Source organism: Mustela nivalis (assembly GCF_964662115.1).
Source record: "Mustela nivalis genome assembly, chromosome: 1".
Taxonomy (NCBI): Eukaryota; Metazoa; Chordata; class Mammalia; order Carnivora; family Mustelidae; genus Mustela; species Mustela nivalis.
The window spans coordinates 118,401,679-118,423,931 of NC_139020.1; the positions used below are offsets into that span (position 1 = coordinate 118,401,679).

General features: G+C 41.1%; 1 long non-coding RNA gene across 1 annotated transcript; it reads left to right on the forward strand.

Moving 5' to 3' along the window:
• Positions 1 to 1,269: 1,269 nt before the first annotated feature.
• LOC309862445 lies at positions 1,270 to 19,472 on the forward strand. Its single transcript, XR_014310522.1, has 3 exons — positions 1,270 to 1,371; positions 18,475 to 18,660; positions 18,949 to 19,472. It is a non-coding gene; the product is annotated as an uncharacterized lncRNA (long non-coding RNA).
• The last annotated feature ends 2,781 nt before the right edge of the window (positions 19,473 to 22,253 follow it).

Genomic DNA, 22,253 nt, shown 5'->3' on the forward strand with positions numbered 1-22,253 from the left:
AATCTGTAATGAAAAGAAAATCATAAAATGGTTGCCTCTAGTGGTTAGGTTGACTAGAAAAGGGCATGAGGGAATTTCTGGAATTGGTGATAATGTTCTGTATCTTGATAAGGGTTTGGGTTGCACAGGTGTGTGCATTTTTCAGAACTCATTAAATGGTACACTTGAGATTTTTGCATTTCATTGTATGTAAATTTTACCTCAAAAGTGACAAATAGCATATAAATATTGAAGTCTAATTAGCAATTCTGAAACTACTTTCTGTATTTTCTAGGCTTAAGCAAATGAGCAACTACATAGAGGATAATGGAAGCCAGTTTTTCCTGACAGGGAAGGTAGTTAAAAATAAAAGGAGTTATCTAAAAATAAGGGAGTTACTTTAAAAAAAAAAAAAGGAGTTACTTGAAAATAAGAAAGTTACCTAAAAATAATGAACATAACGCCATTTCCACTGAAAGAAACCAGACATCTTGGTGGGGGGAGCTGACTTCTAGCCTGGGACACTGAAAGAATAATATGAGCCTAGACCATCTTGTGTCAGAAAGCAAATAAGTACCAAAGAGTGACAGGACATAGGAGCCAGCTTGAAGGAATTCCCATGGATTCAATCTGGGACAACATGAACATTAACTCAAACAATGATTGTAACGTTTTATAACCCATTGACTGGAATAAAAGTAATGACTAAAACAAATAATCCATAGTCCATACACATAAATTTAAATAATAAGTAAATAAATTAAAAAATAAGGAGAGTTTTTCCTTATAGTAGAATGCCAACTAGTAAATACAAAAGGAATGATGGAATTAGAAAACCATTAATAGATGCCAATGCCAACATCAGTAGTCAAGAGTTTAATGAGGAAGAGGACTTTTAAAAATAATTTAAAAAATTTTTTTAATTTTTAAATTAAAAAAATGTTTTTAATTTTATTTTATACAATACATTATATAAACATATAAGGTATTACTAGCCCCAGGGGTATAGGTTTGTGAATTGCCAGGTTTACACACTTCACAGCACTCACCATAGCACATACCTTCCCCTGCCCTGGCCAGGGCGGCCTCCGCCATTAAAAGATGGCGCCTGGCTAGTTGCCCGGTTAGGATTGTCTCCTGAGACTAAGCGGAACGCCCAAAGAGGAAGCAAACAGCATTGGTTGCTAGCGAAGTTTCGTTTAGATGCACAGCCTGATTCGCTCCCTCCTGTACCCTGCTTGCTGATTGGCCATGTAAGCATATATAAGTGTGTAGACTTGCAGAAATAAAGAGAGAGAAGATGCATCCGAACTGAGGCATCTTGTTGTCCTTGCGCATTGAGGGCTATAAATGGCGCCGGCACCTGGGAACTAAATAAAGGAATCTTGCAAGGTAATCCGCAGGAAAGCGGGGAGTAAAGGTCCGCGGGTAAGCGGGGATGTTAGCCACGTTCAAAAGTGGGAATTCCGCGGTAAAGCGGGGAGTAAAAATAGAAAAACCTTGCAAGAGAGAAATCCGCAGGCAAGCGGGGTAAAACCACGACAAAGGTGGTGGGAAACTTGTACAAGACCGCAACAAGAAGCGGAGCAGCTATAAAGCCGGGATTTTCTTATCGAAACCACAGGTAAGCGGGGAAGGGACCAAGATCAAAGTGGTGGGAATCTTGTACAAGTCCGCAATAAGAAGCGGGGCGGCCTTAGAGCCGGGATTTAGCGAGTCCGCAATAAGAAGCGGGGCGGCCTTAGAGCTGGAATTTAGCGGTGAGTCTTTAACGTCCGCGTCTGTTGTCTGTGTGTTCATAATGGGATCTGAAGTATCTAAAGTGCGGTTGGAAGGGTCTTTAGAAGACCTGCTGAAAGCCAATGGAACTCCACTAAAAGCAAAAACTGCTCAGGCCTTTTTGAATACAGTGGAAAAGGCAGCTCCATGGTTCCTAGATGAAGGCTTGCTAAACATACCTCAATGGGACCACTTAGGGGAGGATTTGAAGAAACAGGACAATAAAACGCCTTTGCCACCCGGGACCCTGGCAATATGGACCTTAGTCCGGGGATGCCTGGTGGGGCCTAAACCCAAATGTGAATCAGCTCTACAAGAGGGAGCAGAGGCATTGGAGGAAGTGAAAGAGGAGCGGTCTTCTCGTGCCTTAGAGGGGGGTAGTTCTAGTGAAGAGGAAGAAGAAATGTCAGGGGAGGAGTTAGACCGTAAAATGCACTCCCAAGTTTGAACAGTTGAAACTGTCGACTCCAGCGACGCCTAGTGCCCCTCCGCCGTATAATCCTATGGCGTGCCAAGGAGCTTGTAGCTGCTGCACCACATGTGGTAGTGGCAGGGTTTCGAGCTGGAGAGATCATGACCTGGCCTCTGCCTTTCTGGTTTTAGAGGACCAAAACAACCAGCGGTATAATCCTGATAGTCAACCAGAGAGTGGATTTGGTTCAAGAACAAGTGGACATATGGGGGGCCCTATTGGGACTGGGATGTATAGTACCCTTCCTGGCAATTTGTGTAACTCCCATAGCCTATACTAATATGAGTGACCTACAGAATGTCTCCCGACAGCTCTCCCAATACTTGCGGGGGAATTAGTCCGCAGAATTCCAAAACTATACTCAGCACCTGCTACTAGGCATAACAAGGATAAATAACACTAGAGTTGAGCTTGCAACCCTCCCAGAGATAATCAAAACATTGCAAGATGTGTTAACCTTTACGAAACAATGGGCTAGCGTAATTGGTTTGATGATCATCCTCGTAGTGGGCTTGATTCTGCTAGTAAGGAATCTGCAAATTTGGAGGCGACAGCAACATAGGCAACAGCAAGCCATGGTGCAGGCCTTGTTAGCCATCGAGGCTGGAACATCCCCACAAGTGTGGCTAAGTATGCTGGATCGGTAGTCAACGACAGGTAAGATTGGTGGGGAAAATATACCAACCTAAGACAGGATGCAGATCATTGATATCTGCCATCTCATGATGGGTAAGGATATTCCCCGCCACTGACAACCTAAGACAGGCACGATCCCTGCCATAAAAGAAAAAAGGGGGAGATGTCGGAGGCAGGCCCCTGGCCAGGGCGGCCTCCGCCATTAAAAGATGGTGCCTGGCTAGTTGCCAGGTTAGGATTGCCTCGTGAGACTAAGCGGAACACCCAAAGAGGAAGTAAACAGCATTGGTTGCTAGTGAAGTTGTTCATTTAGGTGCACAGCCTGATTCGCTCCCTCCTATACCCTGCTCGCTGATTGGTCATGTAAGCGTATATAAGTGTGTAGACTTGCAGAAATAAAGAGAAAGAAGATGCATCCGAACTGGGGCATCTTGTCATCCTTGCGCGTCGAGGGCGATATTCCCCAATGTCCATAACCCCACCATGCTCTCCCTATCCCCTTCCCCTCTGGCAACCCTCAGTTTGTTTTGTGAGATTAAGAGTCTCTTATGATTTGTCTCCCTCCCGATCCCATCTTGTTTCATTTATTCTTTTCCTACCCCCCAAACTCCCCGTGTTGCATCTCTACTTCCTCATATCAGGGAGATCATATGATAGATGTCTTTCTCCGATTAACTTACTTCACTAAGCATAATACCCTCTAGTTCCATCCACGTTGTCGCAAATGACAAGATTTCATTTCTTTTGATAGCTGCATAGTATTCCATTGTATATATATAACATATATAACACATCTTCTTTATCCATTCATCTGTTAATGGCCATCTAGGTTCTTTCCAGAGTTTGGCTATTGTGGACATTGCTGCTATAAACATTCAAGTACACGTGCCCCTTCAGATCACTAGATTTGTATCTTTACGGTAAATACTCAGTAGTGCAATTGCTGGGTTGTAGGGTAGCTCTATTTTCAACTTTCTGAGGAACCTCCATGCTGTTTTCCAGAGTGGCTGCTGCACCAATTTGCATTCCCACCAACAGTGTAGGAGGGTTCCCCTTTCTCCGCATCCTCACCAGCATCCGTCATTTCCTGACTTGTTCATTTTAGCCATTGTGACTGGTGTAAGGTGGTGCCTCATTGTGGTTTTGATTTGTATTTCCCTGATGCTGAGTAATGTGGAGCACTTTTTCATGAGTCTGTTGTCCATCTGGATGTCTTCTTTGCAGAAATGTCTGTTCATGTCCTCTGCCCATTTTTTGATTGGATTATTTGTTCTTTGGGTATTGGGTTTGCTAAGTTCTTTATAGATTTTAGACACTAGCCCTTTACCTGATATGTTGTTTGCAAATATCTTCTCCCATTCTGTCAGTTGTCTTTTGGTTTTGTTGACTGTTACCTTTGCTGTGCAAAAGCTTTTGATCTTGATGAAATCCCAATAGTTCATTTTTGCCCTTGCTTCCCTCGCCTTTGTTGATGTTTCTAGGAAGAAATTGCTGTGGCTGAGGTTGAAGAGGTTGCTGCCTGTGTTCTCCTCAAGGATTTTGATGGGTTCCTTTCTCACATTGAAGTCCTTCATCCATTTTGAGTCTATTTTTGTGGGTGGCGTAAGGAAATGGTCCAGTTTCATTTTTCTGCATGTGGCCGTCCAGTTTTCCCAACACCATTTGTTGAAGAGGCTGTCTTTTTTCCATTGGACATTCTTGAGGAAGATGATATTTACCTAGTCTCAAAACATCTCCCTAAATTGCCTCTTAAACAAAGGGAACACCAGGAACTTTACAGTGAAGAAGATTGGCAGAAAATGGTCATGACAATGCTAATGCAATGAGCTAAAAGTCAATACAGATCTAACCAAAGGACCTGGGGGGACCTTTGGGTGTACCCAAAGGGGTGACAAACTGAGCTGGAGAAAAACAAAATATCACACAAAAGGAGGTTCCTTTCTTACAGGAAGAAGAAGTTTATCAGGCAAACTGTGGTAGGGCATGGAAAAGGGAATCTATATTTATAAAGATATAAGTGTAAGGGCCTATTTAGCCAGAGCGATTTCATCTGGGTTAAACAGTGTTTTTGTTGTTTATGCAGTAAAACTTATAAACTGACCCTGACCCCCCGCCCCAGGGGAGCTTACTTAAAAGCAAGTCCAGGAAACTAGTAAAATATGGTTGACCAGTCCCTGATAACAGAGCCCAAATACAAGGGCGGGTCAGGTCAGGTGGAGATAACAGCCCGAATGCAGGGATGAGTCGCATCAGGTGGAGACATCCAATCAATGGAGCGTGCATACTCTCTCCCTAGCTATCAAGGAGTGTGGGACCCGCCTTTTGGGTGCCAATTCTGACCAAGGTGATAGGCTAGTTCAAGTAGCTACTATGGGGTGAATTGTAATTCAATTGGCCACCCATGTGTGACCTAGCATGACTGTGCAGCTTTCTCTGTGTGTTATAATCTCATTGGCCATCTGTGTATGGCCAGGCTCAACCACATGGCCTTTGCTCTATAAAAGTTAGTCTGTGAGGCTGGGAGCGGCTCACTCTCTCTGTAAGGGGCGGCCCCGAATGGTTGGTTTGATTCTCAATGCTTGGCATGAAATAAAGCTTTGCTTGACCTTTGCTTTGTATCAGTCTTGCTCCTTTGATCACGGACCTAACAAGAAACAGCATTATAAAGATATGGAACAGCATTAACAATTCAGGGAACTGCAAGTTGTCTACTAGTGCTAAAGTGTGGATGGAAATGAGGTGCCAAGGAAGGCCAAACTCAAAAGAGCTGAAATGCCAAACTACCAAGTCTGACTTTTATCATGCATTCAATAGGAAGGTAGGGAAGGATTTTACATAGAGGAATAGTAAATATGCATATTCAAGGAAGGAAGGAAGGAAGGAAGAAAAAAAACCTTAGTGTTTTTAAAACAAATGTGTTCTTGGGGTGCCTGGGTGGCCCCATTGGTTAAGCACCTACCTTCTGCTCGGTCATGGCTCAGGCCATGATCCCAGAGTCCGGGGATGGAGCCCCATGTTGGAATTCCTGTTCAGCAGGGTGCCTGTGTCTCCTCCCTCTGCCATGCCCTCCACCTCTGCTTGTGCTCTTTGGCTCTCTCTCTCTCTGTCAAATACATAAATAAAATCTTTAAAAAAAATAAATAAATGTATTCTCTAATTATAAAAATATTCAACAATAAAATAGCTGTAAGAAAATAAAGATGGATTTGGCTTTGGGATAAAGAAGCATTTCTGTGCATAAAAGTAATGAGGAAACCACAAAGAGAAAGATTAGTAGAACACACTAAAATATAAAGTGTCTGTACATGAAACAAATAAATGAAAAGTCAGACAACAAACTGACATATACACCACATATGTCAAAGAATGCCAACATATCAGTAAGAGAAATAGGAACATACCCATTGCAAACAGGCAAGGGCACTTAAAAGATAATTCACAAAGAACTATCAGTGGCCAACAAACATTTAAATGGTGATTAAATCCTACTTTTCTAGGAAGAGCTGTATTTCAGAGTAAGCAAATAGTTCCAGTCAATGAGAGAAAGCTCTACTTAATGGAATAATGAAAATTGATATAACAGAAGGGATGATAGAATTAAAAAATCATTTTCAACTCAAATGAAAATACTAATTTAGGCAGAAAACTTGGTGGTAAAGTCAGTAGGTGAATGGTGGATGGACAGAGGACTCTTCTGATACCAACACACTCCACACAGATAACTGTTCAGTTGCAAAGGGGAAAACCCACCTGTAGGATGAAGGTGAAGTGTTGCTACCACTCTCCTCCAGGGGGCAATCTCAACTTCCCTGACTGACTAAGATGTTATGGCTCTGCCCCCTGATATGATGCAGTAAGAAGTACACATCGCCTGTGATGGATTCTTTCCAGAAGATGTTTAGCTTGAATCTATCGTATCTTTAGAACTAATTCCCCATCTACAAAAAACACATAAATTTTTAATTTTTTAGACATATATCAAGTAAAAAAGGGAAAGTCATCACTTCACCTTTCAAAATTAATCTTCCTCTTATTATTTTAATGGGTATCTTCCACATGAACTTTTTTAAAGGAGATCATTTTCTAGGTATTGTTCTGCAACTTGTCTTTATGACAGTATTTCATGGACAATCCTTCTTCATACCCGATCTGTCAGTATCTGTGGATTTGCTTCATTCCTTTTCATAGTGGCAGATGGTAATATGGTTGTATGGTAAATTATTGAATCACTTTCTATTAATGGATGATCAGGTTCCCCTTTCATGCCATTACAAACATTGCTGTCACAAACACCGTCATATGTACATCTTTGTACAGTGTGTGTATTTAAGGAGGACAGATCCTTCAAAGTGGAATTTCCTTGTCCAAGGGCATGCAGGTTTAAAATTTTTAGAGCTATTACCAGATTGCTCTAAAAAAAGTCCTTTGCTATCTTATACTACCATCAACATGTGCATTTCCCCACACCCTCAACCAAAGCTGGATTCATATCATCAGACTGTTTAATTTTTTTTCCAATTTGAATAGCGGGGTGGGGGGGAATTATCTCATTGTTAAACTTGCAATGCTGAGATAATTAGTAAGGATGGCAACTGTTTTATATGTTCCTTGGACAAACGTGTTTCATCTTTTATAAACTGCCCATTCATCCGTCTCTTTGCTGAAACAATGTATATGTAACTATTATTTTGATGAAACACTAGATATAATATAGCTTCTTCAAATATTACAAACTCTGTTAACCGAGGATAAAATGTTTCCTAGACTCTTGTTTTTAATGTTTGCCCATTTGGATCCAAAAGTCCAAAAAATCTTTCTGATGTTCTCCCTTTAAAAAAAAAATAGACTCTCGTGCCATACTTTCCAGATAGTTATATTCTCATAATCTTCCAGGTGGAGAGCTCAAAGCCCAAACGTGTCCTACTTATTTAGAGTCACAAAGGGATTCCGTGGCAGACATGCATCTCAAATCCATCATTCCATCTTATTTTTCAATTATGTGCCCCACACTTTCTTCTCCAATTCACTCCCTTACCTGTCTCATTTACTGGAATAAAGAGCCAGTTAGTATTCATAGGTTTTATTCAACACATAAATATGTGAGTTCATGAAAGAATGAAATGATCATATATAAGCTATAAATTATTTTTTGTTCCTGTTTACAAATAATGTTTTAATTACTGTATACTTCTTAGCTATAGGAAAAATGACTTAGAAATAATTTTCCCTCCAACCAAAATTCCATAAGATATATGTTTTAGTATGGTGGTGCTTGCACAGAGAAACCTCAATGTGACATTGACAAAAAATATATATATAAGGTAAGCTGCAAGGAAAGGACTTTAAACTTTTATTACAGGAGAGGGTTTTAGGTGGGGGAAGTTCTCCAAATCCAAAATACAGTTTCCTTAACTGCTATAAATACATCCGTCATTTCTTCACCGCCCCCATACAGCAATGACCTTGTAGGATAGATGGAGTAAAGAGGAAAGCCTATTTCAGAAATGAGGGGTTGACTGTGTGGCATAACAATACCTCCTTTTTAACCATTTCCTGGGGACTAGGAGATGTTGCTATTAACACTGATAAAAATGATTTAAAATAACTATTACCATTTGTTTCTTATATGCTAATTACTTTGCACTCGTCTCATTTAGTTTTTCTAGCAACTCTGCGCCTTAACTATTATAATGATTATTGTGTTATAGGACTAAGCCTTGGAAAACTTGGCCATGTTCCCACAGTTAGTGAATATAAGAGCCAGTATTCAAACCCAGGCCTGCTGACTCACATGCTGGTTCTTCTCACCGTGAAGCTTGGCTGCTGCTTGCCATTAGTGGTACTTTAGGGCGCTGGCAGTCTGGCTGTTTTAGGCTTGCCCTCTTGGGACATATCACATGTCACAGGGATCCAGCCTCTAGTCTGGGTTTTCCTCTCAGCTGTGCAAGTTCAGGAAGCCAACATTATGCGTTGGTTCATGCTGGAGTGGAGTGAAGTACTGATCCATGAGCATCGTGAGCGAGAAGATCCAGTGAGACAGTAGGAGAATATGAATAGGGACAAAATCCACAGGTCCAAGGAGGGAGGAGGAGAGAGACACCAGGGAGGCCACTGAGACTGGAGACAGGGATCCAAAAGCAAGACAAGAGGAGATGTCTGGTCCATGCCAAAGATCAGAGTGGTCTTTGAGAACCACATAAGGGTGTGGTCAAAGTTCTCCCCGGCTGGACAAAGGGCGGCCAGGGGCAGAAAGGCCTGTAGGAGCTTTGGCTTCTCTGATTTGAGGAGAAGCCAGATGGTGCAAATCTGGGAGCTAGCTGAGTGAAAAGGTAAGCTGTGGGACTGCAGGAGCATAGGGCAGGTACAGGTTTCTGAGGTGCGTCAGTGGACCCAGCGAGGCAGCCATATTGGAAACTAAGTTGTAGGTTACTTTGCCCGGCATACCCAACCTACCTTTCCAGGCTAAGTTTCTGACTTATATTCCTGGAAGGATTAGTCTTTCAATGACACGATCCATTCCCACTTAGCCACAGCCGATGGAACCATCCGACCAGCAACCAATCCAACTATCTTGAATTTGATCTCTGAAACACAGTGAGTTGGTCAGATGCCATGTGCAGGGAGCTGCAAGGCCATATAAAGAGCAGGACAGCAAAACTATGAACTGTCACATGTGGCCCAAAATTATAGGGGAGAAAATATTTAGAATATAGCAAGGAAAGCCCAAGAGAAATGAACAAGACTGTGTAGTCCCAGTCTAGAGATGGAGGCAGGGAATTCATTTTATGGTTTCCAATGAGGATAGGCGATTTCCCATAATTGAATCTCTATGAGTTCTCCTCGATTAAAAATAACAATAACAACAACAACCTCTTTTTATGAGTTTCTTAGAGAGCAGATTTCTTACGAACAATTTCTGACTCAGACATTGATTTATGAATAAGAATAACATTGTGGTACAGCATAGGGAATACTATCAGTGGTATTGTAATAGTGTTGTATGGTGACAGATGGTAGCTACACTTGTGGGGAGCATAGCATAGCATAAACCAATCAAATAGCTATGTTGTACATCTGAAAACAACGTAACACTGTGTGTTAGATTTTCTTAATGAAGAAAATGGCTACACACACATACACACACACACACATACTGCATGCATGGAGGACAAAATTCTATTTTTTTAAAATTAGAGACATTTATTTAAATGAGAGAAAGCACAAGCAGGGAGAGGGACAAAGGGAGAGGGAGAATCCTCAAGCAGACTCGCTACTGAGCACAGAGCCCAAGATGGGGTTCAATACCCTGAGATTATTATGACCTGAGCTGAAATCAAGTCGGTCACTTAACCAACTGAGCCACCCAGGCACCCTGACATAATTCTTTTTTTTTTTTTAAAAGGGATGCCATTGCCTTCATGAACAATAGGACAATCTTTTCTGACAAGAATTTATATGTTCACATACATGGAAAATGGAATTAGTAATCAGAACGTGGCCGGAGCCCAGAGTGTTGTTTCATCTCATAAAGAGTATGGCTTGGACTGAGGTAGCAGGTGGAGAATGCTTCCTCCTGGAGAAGCAGGGGGTATATGAGCAATCTTTGAGCACGTATGAAGGGACCCTTGGATGATACACAGAATTATATCATTGAATTCTCACAACCTTATTATTTAGTTATAGAATCTGAAGCTCCCAGAGGTTAACTAAACTGCTCAAGGCCACAAAACTAAAAGGAAATACAGTTGGGAATCAAAGTCAGGCCACTTTTCATTGTAGGTACCCTGTCTTCTAAAGACTAAAATACCAGCAGCCACCCGTCACAATCCCATCCTCCTTGGACAGTGTACTGGCTAATATTATGTGTCAACTTGGTTGGGCCACAGTGTTTGGTGGTGGGTGTTATTCTGGATGTTTCTGAATTGGTGTTTTTTAGATGAGATTTCATTTGAATCTGTGGATTTGGGGTGTCTGGGTGGCTCAGTCAGTTAAGCATCTGCCTTCAGCTCTTGTCCTGATCTCAAGGTCCTGGGATCAAGCCCCAGGGCAGGATCCCTGCTCAGCAGGGAGTCTGCTTCTCTCTCTCCTTCTACACCTCCCTTCCCCTGCCCGCCCCGCTTGTGCATTCTCTCTTGTTCACTCTCTCTCGCAAATAAAGCAATAAAATCTTTAAAAATAAATAAATAAATCTGTGGACTTTGAGAAAAGCAGCTTGTCCTGCATAATGTGAGACTCATCCAGATAGTGCAAGGTCTAAATAGAGCAAACATACACACACATACACACACCCCATTGGTTCTACATCTCTGATCACTCCTGACTAATACCGGTGGTGACACATAGCTAATATTAGATTCTCTTTTTACTCTGGATAAGTCAGGGCCATTACTTCTAACATCTTGGGTGCCTAGGAAAGCACACAAAACAGAATATGGTATAAAAACTCCACTCCCTTGTATATTAAATCCCATTAGATTCCATTTTAGAGGGTGACTTTCCTGACCTTGTCCTCAGATTCCAGCTTAGCTCAGTGTTTCAAATAGTGGGAATATATAAATTCACCAGGATATTACTTGTCACTCTTTAATACTAGCAATAATAAGTACTGATTCTGGACCTATATTCTTCGGCGCAATCACAAATCTCTGTGACCTCTATCCACACACAAGTGTCATTGACACCTGCAAGTGCCAGAGAGATGTTAATTTGAAAACTTTTATTGGCCGTAATTTGTTTGAAGATGGTGAACTGAATCACAAATCAAGCTCAAGGTGTGCTTCAATACTCTCCATTAGTATACAGAATTGTTGGAAAGGTGCAGGGACAGCGAGTCAAAACTGAAACCTTAGATCATACAGTCAATGATACATGTTCTATTTTGAAACACTTTCCTCATTTCAGGCAACCAATAACTGTTTTGGTGTGAAGAGTGAAGAGCAGATGAACAGTATTTATTAAAATTGTATTATGAACCTTTGTGCCAAATAGCAGTGATATCATTTATACTATAAGAATGTATGTATTTTGATAAAATAAATATCATCATAATAAAAGTTATAGTTAAAAATTATACAAGTCCTGTTAAATTATATATTTTCTAAATGAATTATATTTTTAAATTATATAAAAATATATTCCGTATGTTTTGAAATAAAAGGCACACTTAAAAATAACCCACGGATTAAAGGAAAAGTTATAACAGAAATTATGACCGTTAAAATTGTACAATGAAAATACTATATATGACAACGTAAGTGATATAAATAGAACTAGAAACAATAACTGTGCCCTGCTTACAGTATAAACAAAAAGGGTGAGCAATCCATGAGCATGGTGTTCAATCCAAGAAGCTAGAAAAAGAGCCATAGAATGAACACACAAAAAAAGAAGGAAGAAAATGTGAAGTTAAACCAGAAATGATTGAAAATAGAAAAAGAATGACTAACAAAACCAAAGCCGATTCTTTGAAAGGCTAATAAAAAGACAAGCCCCTGGCCGTCCCGATCAAAGGGGAAAACAGCAAGAAAACGCACAAGTAAATAATAGCTTTAATGAAAAAGGGGTTATGGCTGTAAACCCAGCAAAGATTTCAAAACATATTGGAGAATAATATAAATTAATATCATGCCAATGACTCTGAAAGCAGAGTTGAAATGGAAAGCTTTAGAGAAAGATTTACAGAGTTGTCTAGAGAAGGACTAGAAAACCTAGATGAACCAATAGTTAATGAAGAAACTGACTCAATGGTCAAAAATTGCCCCCCATCAAAAGGTGTCAGGCAGGGTTTTTTTTTTTTTAATCTTTCTAGTTTGAAATAATGTTAGACTTAAAGAAAAGTTGCAAAAATAGTGCAGAGTTCCTGTTTAATTCCCCCACTGTTAACAGTTTACATCGTTACAGTACAAGAATCAAAACCCAGAAATTGGTGTTATGACTAAAATCTGCAGACTTGCAGAATTTTATTAGTTCTCCCACAAATGTCTTTGGGGTTCAGTCCAGAATCTCCCCTTTCCCCAAGGCATTGATTTATCATAACTCCTTATTCTCCTTCAATTTGTGACATTTCCTCCATCTTGTTTTTCATGAACTCGATGCTTTTGAAAAGTACTGGTAACTTATTTTATGAAATGTCCCTAAATTTAATTTTGACTGATATTTTCTTGATTAGATTGAGCTTATGAACTTCTGGCAAGAATATCCCAGAAGTTGGGGTGCCTGGGTGGCTCAGTAGTTAGGAGTCTGCCTTCGGCTCAGATCATGATCTCAGGGTTCTGGGATCCAGCCTCACATTGGGCTCCCTGCTCAGTGGGGAGCCTGCTTCTCTCTCTCCCACTCTCCCTGCTTGTGTTCCCTCTCTCACTGTGTCTCTCTCTGTCAAATAAATAAAATCTTAAAAAAAAAAAAAAGTATCCCAGAAGTCGTGTTGTATCTTTTTCCATGTACCATCACACTGAGCGTTATGTGATAGGAACATACTTTATTACTGGTGACTTACTACTTACTGCTGCTGGGACAGCTCTGGCCCTTACAGCCTGCTTCGTTGCTACAGGATGTGGTGCTTTTCATTTTCTTTTGCTCCGGGAAAAAGGGAACCTTGTGGTTGCAGGCATGCCCATCTCTAGGATCTTCCAGGGTCACGCTTCTGTCTTGTCCTAACCCTCTTCCCATGTGTGAAGTCCATTCCTAAGCCCCAGTTTCCTCTCCAGCATCAGACCCATGACTGTCTTGCATTCCTGAACCCCTGAGCATCCCTATTGCCCTTAAAAACAGCTTTAGTTTCTACTGGGCCTGACCCTATGCAGAACTGACGCTGAGTTGGCCTTTGGAAAGACGTCTTCTTGACCCTTGTCTTTTTTTCTTGGAAAAGCCACTGTGAAAAGTGCCTTATCTTTTTTCCCAATTTATATTCTGCAGTAGCCTGCCCATTTTGTGCCATCAGCTGGTGTGTGTGTGTGGGGGGGTCTTGTTTACAAGAGTCTCTGTTCTTACCCAAGCAGCTTGGCTCTTCCCTGGCTTGGGAAGGCCCTAATTCTGCCTGTTCTCCTTGCTCTCCTCCATTAGATCTTTTTTTTTGTTTTTTTGGTTTTTTTAAGATTTTATTTATTTATTTGACAGAGAGAGAGTTATCACAAGTAAGCAGAGAGAGAAGGGGAAGCAGGATCCCCGCTGAGCAGAGAGCCCGATGTGGGGCTCGATCCCAGGACCCTGAGATCATGACCCGAGCCGAAGGCAGAGGCTTTAACCCACTGAGCCACCCAGACGCCCCTCCATTAGATCTTTTAGCGGCCTCTCTCTTCCACCGGGGGAAAATACTTAACCTGGCTCTTTATTGGGGACAACAGCTCAGAGACCAGTGTTCCCACCATCCCAGGCAGCACCCTCTGGCCTCCATAAGGATAAACAGCCCCAGGGAAACTGCTCTGTCTCCACTGAGCACATTCTGGCCAGTGAGACCTGAGAAGCCAAAGTGCCTCACCAAAGGGCAGACCTAACACTGGTTCTATGGCTTCATTTCGAATTTGAGCTCCAAATCACCAGCAAGCCACTCTTAAGACATGGTAACTAACATTCCTTGGTGGAGGACATTTCTGGGTCACTGGAACCTTGAGACTGCATAGACATCCATTTTACTTTGGGGAGTTTCCCAGGTCACGGTATCTAGGAGCGTTTCTTGATTGCAGCTGAGGAGTTCAGCCTTGGCTCTCTCCTGGGATTCTCTGACCCTCGAAGGAATTCCTAAATCAGTCTTCCACATCACTTCTCTAATGTGGAAATCAGCATAGAGGAGGAGCCCACCTTCTTAAGCAGGCTCAAGGGATCAATCCCTGAGATTGTTGGGACAGCAGAGGCCAACCAACAGGGAGTCCGTGGAGATGAGCTCTGTAGGACAATATTCCATGGGATTGGGTTAAAGTGATGTATATTGGGTGTCAGATGACAGGGAAGGGCCCAGTGACAGAAAGTAAGTTCTTGGTGGTGAAGTTTCAGATCTGAATGTGGTCTGGGGGAGAGAAGAAAAGGCAACTGTTAGTGGTAAAGACTGTCCATTAGGAGTGTTAAGTATAAATTTTTTTCTAGGTATTTCTCCTCAGGCAAGGGAAATAAAAGCAAAAATAAGCTATTGGGACTACACCAAAATAAAAAGCCCTTTCCCAGTGAAAGGACCCATCAACAAAACAAATAGGCAACCCACTGAATGGGAGAAGCTTTTCACAAATGATATATCCAACAAAGGGTTAATGCCCAAAATAGTTAAAGAACTTCTATAACTCAACACCCAAAACACAAACAATCCAATTATAAAAACTGGGCAGAGAACCTGAAGACATTTTTTCCCAAAAAAGACGTACAGTTGGCCAACACACATGAAAAGATGCTCAACATCACTAATTATCAGGAAAATGCAAATCAAAACCACGATGAGATATCACCTCCCACCAGTCAGGATGGCTAGTATCAAAAAGACAAGAAATAACAAGAGCTGGCAAGGATGTGGAGGAAAAGGAACCCTCGTGCACTGCTGGTGGGAATGTAAATTAGGGAGGGGTATTGGGTAAAACAGGTGCAGGGGAGAGGGAGATACAGGCTTCCAGTTCTGGAATGAACAGGTCAGAGGATTGAAAAGCAGAGCCTTAGGAATAGAGTCCGTGGCATTATAATAGCATCATACGGCGACAGAAGTTAGCTACACTGCAGTGAGCAGACTCTGGACCCCAATGTAAATTGGGGTAGAAACAATATAAAGTTTCCTCAAAAAATTAAACATATGATCCAGGAATTGACTGCTGGATATTTTCCCAAAGAAAATGAAAACATTAATTTGAAAAGATCCGTGCCCCTCTATGCTTACTGCAGCATTATTTACAATTGCCAAGACATAGAAGCAGCCCAAGTGTCCATTGACAGATGAATAAAAGAAGATGTCACACACACGTGCGCGCCCACACATACACACACAGAGTAATATTACTCAACTATAAAAAAGAATGAGATCTAGCTATTTGCAGTGAGGATGGAGCTAGAGGGTAATACGTTAAGTACAATAAGTCAAAGAAAGACAAATACTACATCATTTCCCTTACGTGCAGAATCTAAAAAAAAAAAACAAAACAAATGAATAAATAAACAAAAAGCAGAAACAGACCCATAAATACAGAGAATGAAAGATGGTTGCCAGAGGGAAGGGGGGAGGGGTATTGGGTAAAACAGGTGCAGGGGAGAGGGAGATACAGGCTTCCAGTTCTGGAATGAACAGGTCAGAGGATTGAAAAGCAGAGCCTTAGGAATAGAGTCCGTGGCATTATAATAGCATCATACGGTGACAGAAGTTAGCTACACTGCAGTGAGCAGACTCTAACATACCGAGTTGTCCCATTACTATGTTGCACACCGGAAACCAATGTAACATTGTGTGTCAACTATACTTCAATTAAAAAAAAGTATGTGGCTTAATGGAATTAAGTGATTTGGTGGTAGAGAGATGCCCAGTGGTGAGGGTGAACAAAATGGGGTCACTGGTGACAAAGAGAACTTTGGTGGGAGGTGGGTCTGGCAGGAGAGAGGATCTTGGTGGCCAAGATGAGAAAGCTGGGGACCGGGGTGAAAAATACAATGAGTCCAATGGCGAGGAGGGCTTTGAGGCAGAGGCAATAGGGATGGGCCCCAAGCTGATGACAAGCCAGCGTTTGGAGGGGTTCCTCCAAACCCCTGACTGCTCTCCAGGAGGGCCCATTGAGAGCCTGGGTGCCAGAAATAGAGAGAGGACAGTCACGACAACTGTGGAAGCCGAAGAGGATCAGAGGGAGCACCACCTTCCAAGCACTCAGCCACTGACAGGAGGCTGTACTCAGCAGAAAATTTGCCCGGCTGGCTGCAAGACCTGGAGGAGAGAGCTACACCAGAAGCAGGACAGGCAGGAGCGCCAGGCAGGGGAAGGAGCACCAGAAGCCATCAGCTCCTCACTTCCAAGCATCCACTCTGAGAAATTCGCTCATGTACCGAAGAGAACATGCTCAAGAATGTTCACGTTAGCATTGCTTGTCATAGCAAAAATGAACCCTAGTAATGCAACAAAACAGGTGGCAATGGAATTTAAATGAATCAGAATCACACATATTAACCAGAAAAAAAAAAAACCCTCCCAAAAAAAGTTAAATAAAAAAGTAAGTTACAGGGTCGCCTGGGTGGCTCAGTGGGTTGGGCCTCTGCCTTCAGCTCGGGTCATGATCTCGGGATCCTGGGATCGAGTCCCGCATGGGGCTCTCTGCACAGCAGGGAGCCTGCTTCCCCTGACCTCTCTGCCTGCTGCTCTACTTGTGATCTTTCTTTCTCTGTCAAATAAATAAATAAAAATTAAAAAAAAAAAAAGTCAGTTACAAAAGGTTACTAAGAGTATGATATCATTTATATAAAGTTTCCAATCTACAAAATAATATTACTGTTTTGAATGCATATAGGATGAGTAAAAGCATAAAGTCTTACATGGGAATAACAAACAAAAATCAAGATAATGGTGATTTTAGGGGTGGAAGGATAGTTGGGAATTGGATCGGGAAAGTGCCTTCAACTCTATTTGTAAGATCTAAAGTGGAGGAATGGACACAGTGATTCTCTTTATATTCCTTTAGTGTCTTTTTATGTATCTGAAATAAATTATTTTTTAAAGAAGAAATTCAGAGGTATATGGTTTATTATTCTCTCTACTTTTCTAGAATTTGAAGGTTTTTTCCCAAATTAATAAAATATATTTCAATAATACTCTACACACACCTCCTCTTCTATCACCTGTGTTTTACCACTTAAATGAATTAAGGAGAAGATGAAATGAGGTAGTGATATTATTTGGAAGGTGGTGAGCCAAAGCCTCCTCTACCGAGACTCGGAACTTGAAATAAATTAGGTCTTGTTCAGTCTGGAGCATTAATAGGATTTAATTATTCATAAGCTAAGTGTCAAAAGGGTCCCCAATCCTTAAAAGAACTAATCACATTTCAAAGGGCACTGAAAACCATATAAATGTAATAAAGTTGCATAGTCTAATCATCAGCTTGTTACCTGAAAGACTGTGGAGGAAGTGGCTTACTTATGTACATTCTAGAAACCAGCCCAGACATTTGCATCAGACTGTGTAACAATGTCACTTAATATCCATGGAAAGGAAGCAAAGATTTTAAACACACACACACACACACACACACACACCCCAACCCATATCTTATAAGGATACATACATATTTAACAACACATATCAGATACATTGGTGGATGATTATTAGGGTAAATGGGTAAAAATAAAATAAAATTATATAAAACTAGAAAGGGGCTTTATATGGACTGATAATGATCATTTGCTATGAATCAAGGAGCAAGACTAACCCAACTCTCAGCATGTAAGATTAAAAAAAAATAAACAAAAACCAACAAACAAAAAAACCCACCCGCTCCCTTGACCTTGAGGTGCCTATGAATTAGAAGGGGAAAAAATTGTAATATAAATGTGATGGCTTCTAAAATGCTAAGAATTTCTGGATTCTTAGCAAGAAAGACAGTACGATAATCTCTCTAATGAATTAGTAATTTGGTTACCAAACAATTTTTTGTTTCCAAAAGGGGCAAAAGACTACCATCCTGTGTTCGGAGGAAGGCATTTCATAGAGTATGCCCTTTTCCAAGTACTCAACTCCTTTGAATTGTTGCACTTGGCTTCAAGTGAAGGACCGATGAGTGCAGTTTGCAAGGAGAAGCCCATCGAGAGAAAAGAGAGCTCTGGCGAAGGATGGTGCGTCCCTGGCATGGGTAAGCACAAGCCCTCTCCCATGTGGGACTGAAAAGAACATAAAGGCAAATATCCAAGTGATGCCACATGCAACATGGAAAGATACAGGCTTCCTGAACATCTGATCCTACTTACGCTCCTAAAAGCAGAACCAAATATATACCAAAATGACTACCAGTTAACACGATGTGACACCAGCTCTGTGATGGGAGAATATGGGGGATTCTTCGTTAAAATGCAGTTTGTTTTAGGCAAGACAGAGAATAGGCTTAAAATAATAAAGCTTTTATTTTTCATTTATGTCACAGTCTGGTGTCAGGCCGCTCCCTTGGCAGCTCCTCTCCAAAGAGGGACCCAGAAATCTTCATCTAGAACACATGGCGAGTCGGGAAGAGAGAGCTGAAGGATCACACAGGACGTTTAAGAGCCAAACTGAAGGCGGCTTACTACATTACACGGGTAAAAGCCAAAGACACCCACACCTGCAAGAGAGGCTGGAAACAAAGTCATCCCGGGGACCCAAGAAGAGCAAACAGGGCGAGGAATGCATTGTACCATCTCTACCAGAATCGGGTAGAGATGGTATTGGGAAAACTTATTGACAAAATCAAAACTCGCGATGAGTGGGACAATAGGCAGCATGTGGCCACTTACAGAAGCAACTAATCCTGACTTTTCATATACAACTGCTGATCTCAACAGCAAATCTAAGTCTAAAAAGAGCAAAAGTCCAGCCCTATTTCTCCCTAGTTGTGTAAACCTCAGTAAAATTGTAGAATTTATGCTGACAATTCGGATCTGCTAGTGATAAATAAACCTTTCATCCCTTTAAGGTCTATTTCTTTATGTCTCTCAAAGTGTTGTTTTTGAACCCCAGGTAAATTCACGTGATTGAAAAAGAAACTCAAATTCAACCATTTACTTGGATGTGAGTTCCAAAAAGAAGAAAGAAAGGGAACAAATTAATGGTGCAAAAGAGCAAAACTAAAAAAAAAAAAATCTGGCTCTGCCTGGCTTCCCTCTGGGCTCCACAAAACTCAGAGGGAAAAAAAAAAATACTAACCAGTATTAAGAATTCAAAATGTCCAGAAACCTAAAAGAAGGTTTCTCTCAACATTTTCTACAAAAGCCCTGGGAACTGGAGAGGTGCTCTCCTTGCCCTCCTCACTCACAACAACTGGCTGACCTGCGGTGAGAGGGCCTGGCAACTGAGGGTGCTCTTAACTACTTTTTGGCAGTACAGGTCTTTTACCACTACGCCCCTGGCCTTCGACCATCTCTGTTAGCCCACTGTGACTCCTATCACTAACCTGCATTTCCTGAATCTGCTGTAGGCCATGTACCGTACTCTGTGCTAACACAAACTTTCTATGTTTTTGCTTAAAACAACCCAGATCTGTGCTATGGTGAGCACTGTGAATTGTGGAAGACTGATGAATCACACACCTGTACCCCTGAAACAAATAATATAGTATATGTTAATTAAACAACAACAACAAAAAAAAACCAACCAACCCAGGATCGAGAAATCATCATGATGTCTTTTGTGCAGAAGAAACAACTAAGGTACAGAGAGGTCGGGTGACTTGTCCAATGTCGCACAACAAGATCATAGCAGCCTTGAGCAAGGACTGTGACCTAGGCCCTAGCTGAAGTGTGGAGCGGTTTTTCCTCACCAGACCCCTGATAATACATAACAGGAATTCTTGACATGAATACTGGTTAACACCAAACAGAGGAAAAAATGAAAATCATCTGTCCTTCTAGAGGTTACAAGAGGCAACCATTATTAATTTATTGCTGTGTTTCCTTTCACCTTTTTTTCTTCCCACACCCTTGGGTCAAAATAGAGGTGACATTATTTTTTTAACTGCCTTGTTGAAGTAAAATTCACATACTACATAAGTGGCTCATTTAAAGTATATGGATTCAATTCAATTCAATTCAATTAGTCCTGCAAAGAGGTGTGCCGTCACGGCTATCTAATTTTAGATTATTTCATTGCTCCAAAAAGAAGCTCCATATCCACTCCCCTACACTCTTACCTCCCAGCTCTGGGGAACCGCTTTCTGTCCCTGTAGATTTGCCTACCCTGGACACTTCATATAAGTGGAATCATACAATATGTGGTCTTTTGTGATGGCTGACTACTATCACTTAGCATGAAACTTTCAGAGTTCATCCATGTTGTAGCACTTATCAGAACTTTATTCCATTGAATTTTATACCATGATATGTGTACACCACATTTTCTTTATCGATTCATCTGTTGATGAACATTTGGGCTCTTTGCACTTTTTAGCTATTACATATGGCTGTTTTAAAGATGGACGTAGAAGTTTCTGTGTGGACATACATTTTCATTTTTCCTAGGAGTGGAATTGTTGGTTCACATGATAACTGTATGCTTAATTTTTTGAGGACCTTCCAAACTGTTTTCCAAAGCAGGTGCAGCATGTCACCTTCCCACCACAGTGAACGAGGGTCTCCCTTGCTCTGAGCCTTGCCAACACTAGCTGTCTTGCCTTTTTGGCTAGAGCCGTCCTACTGGGTGTGAAGTTGTATCTCACTATGCTTTCAATTGGCATTTCCCTAATGATTAGTATCATTAGGGATGCAGGTGAGCATCTTTCATGTGCTTCTTGGCCATTTGTATATCTTTGGAGAAATGTCTACTTAAATCTTTTGTCTCTGAAAAATTGGCTAACTTCTCTTTTTATTGTTATGAATTCCTTGCATATTTTGGTTACAAATCCCTTATAAGATATCTGATTTGCAAATATTTTCTCCCACTCTGCAGGTTGCCTTTTTACTTTCTTCTTCTTTTTTTCTTAAAGATTTAATCAATTTATGACAGAGAGAGAGAGCAAGCATGAGCAGGGGGAGGAACGGAAGGAGAAAAACAAGAGGACACAGAGCTCAATGCGGGGCCTGATGTGGGGCAAATCTCATGACCCTGAGATCATGACCTAAGCTGAAACCAAGAATCTGTCACTCAACCAATTGAACCACCTACGTGCCCCAATCTTTTCACTTTCTCAACAATATCCTTTGAAGAACAAGTTTTCAATTTTGATGAAATCCAATATATCTATTTTTCCTTTGTTGCTTTTGATTTTCATATCATAAAGAGGAAGGTCAAGGCTTTTTAAGATTTATTTATTTATTTTAGAGAGAGAGAGAGAGAAAGAGAGGGAAGGGGCAGGGGGAGAGGGAGAGAGAGAATCCTAAGCAGATTCCAAGCCAAGCGTGAAACCCACTTAGCACTTGATTCCAGGATCCCAAAATCACAACCTGAGCCAAAGCCAAGAGACTGATGCTCAACTGACTGAGCTACCCAGGTGTCTTGGTCAAGGCTTATTTTTAATGAAAAATACTTTTCAAAAATAGGAATTGTGTTACATAAAACATTTTTTTCTCCATACATTTTTTCACATATTTTATCATAAGCCTTCCACCTGTAATTTACCTAAAATTTTCTGCAAAATTTTACTTTAAGTTCCTACTATCTAGCCTATCAAGCCTTCAGAAATATACTAGAATTGAAAATGCTGGAAAAACATTGCCAAAAAAAAAAAAAAATCCCACACTAGCAAACCCTTGGTCCAAAAAT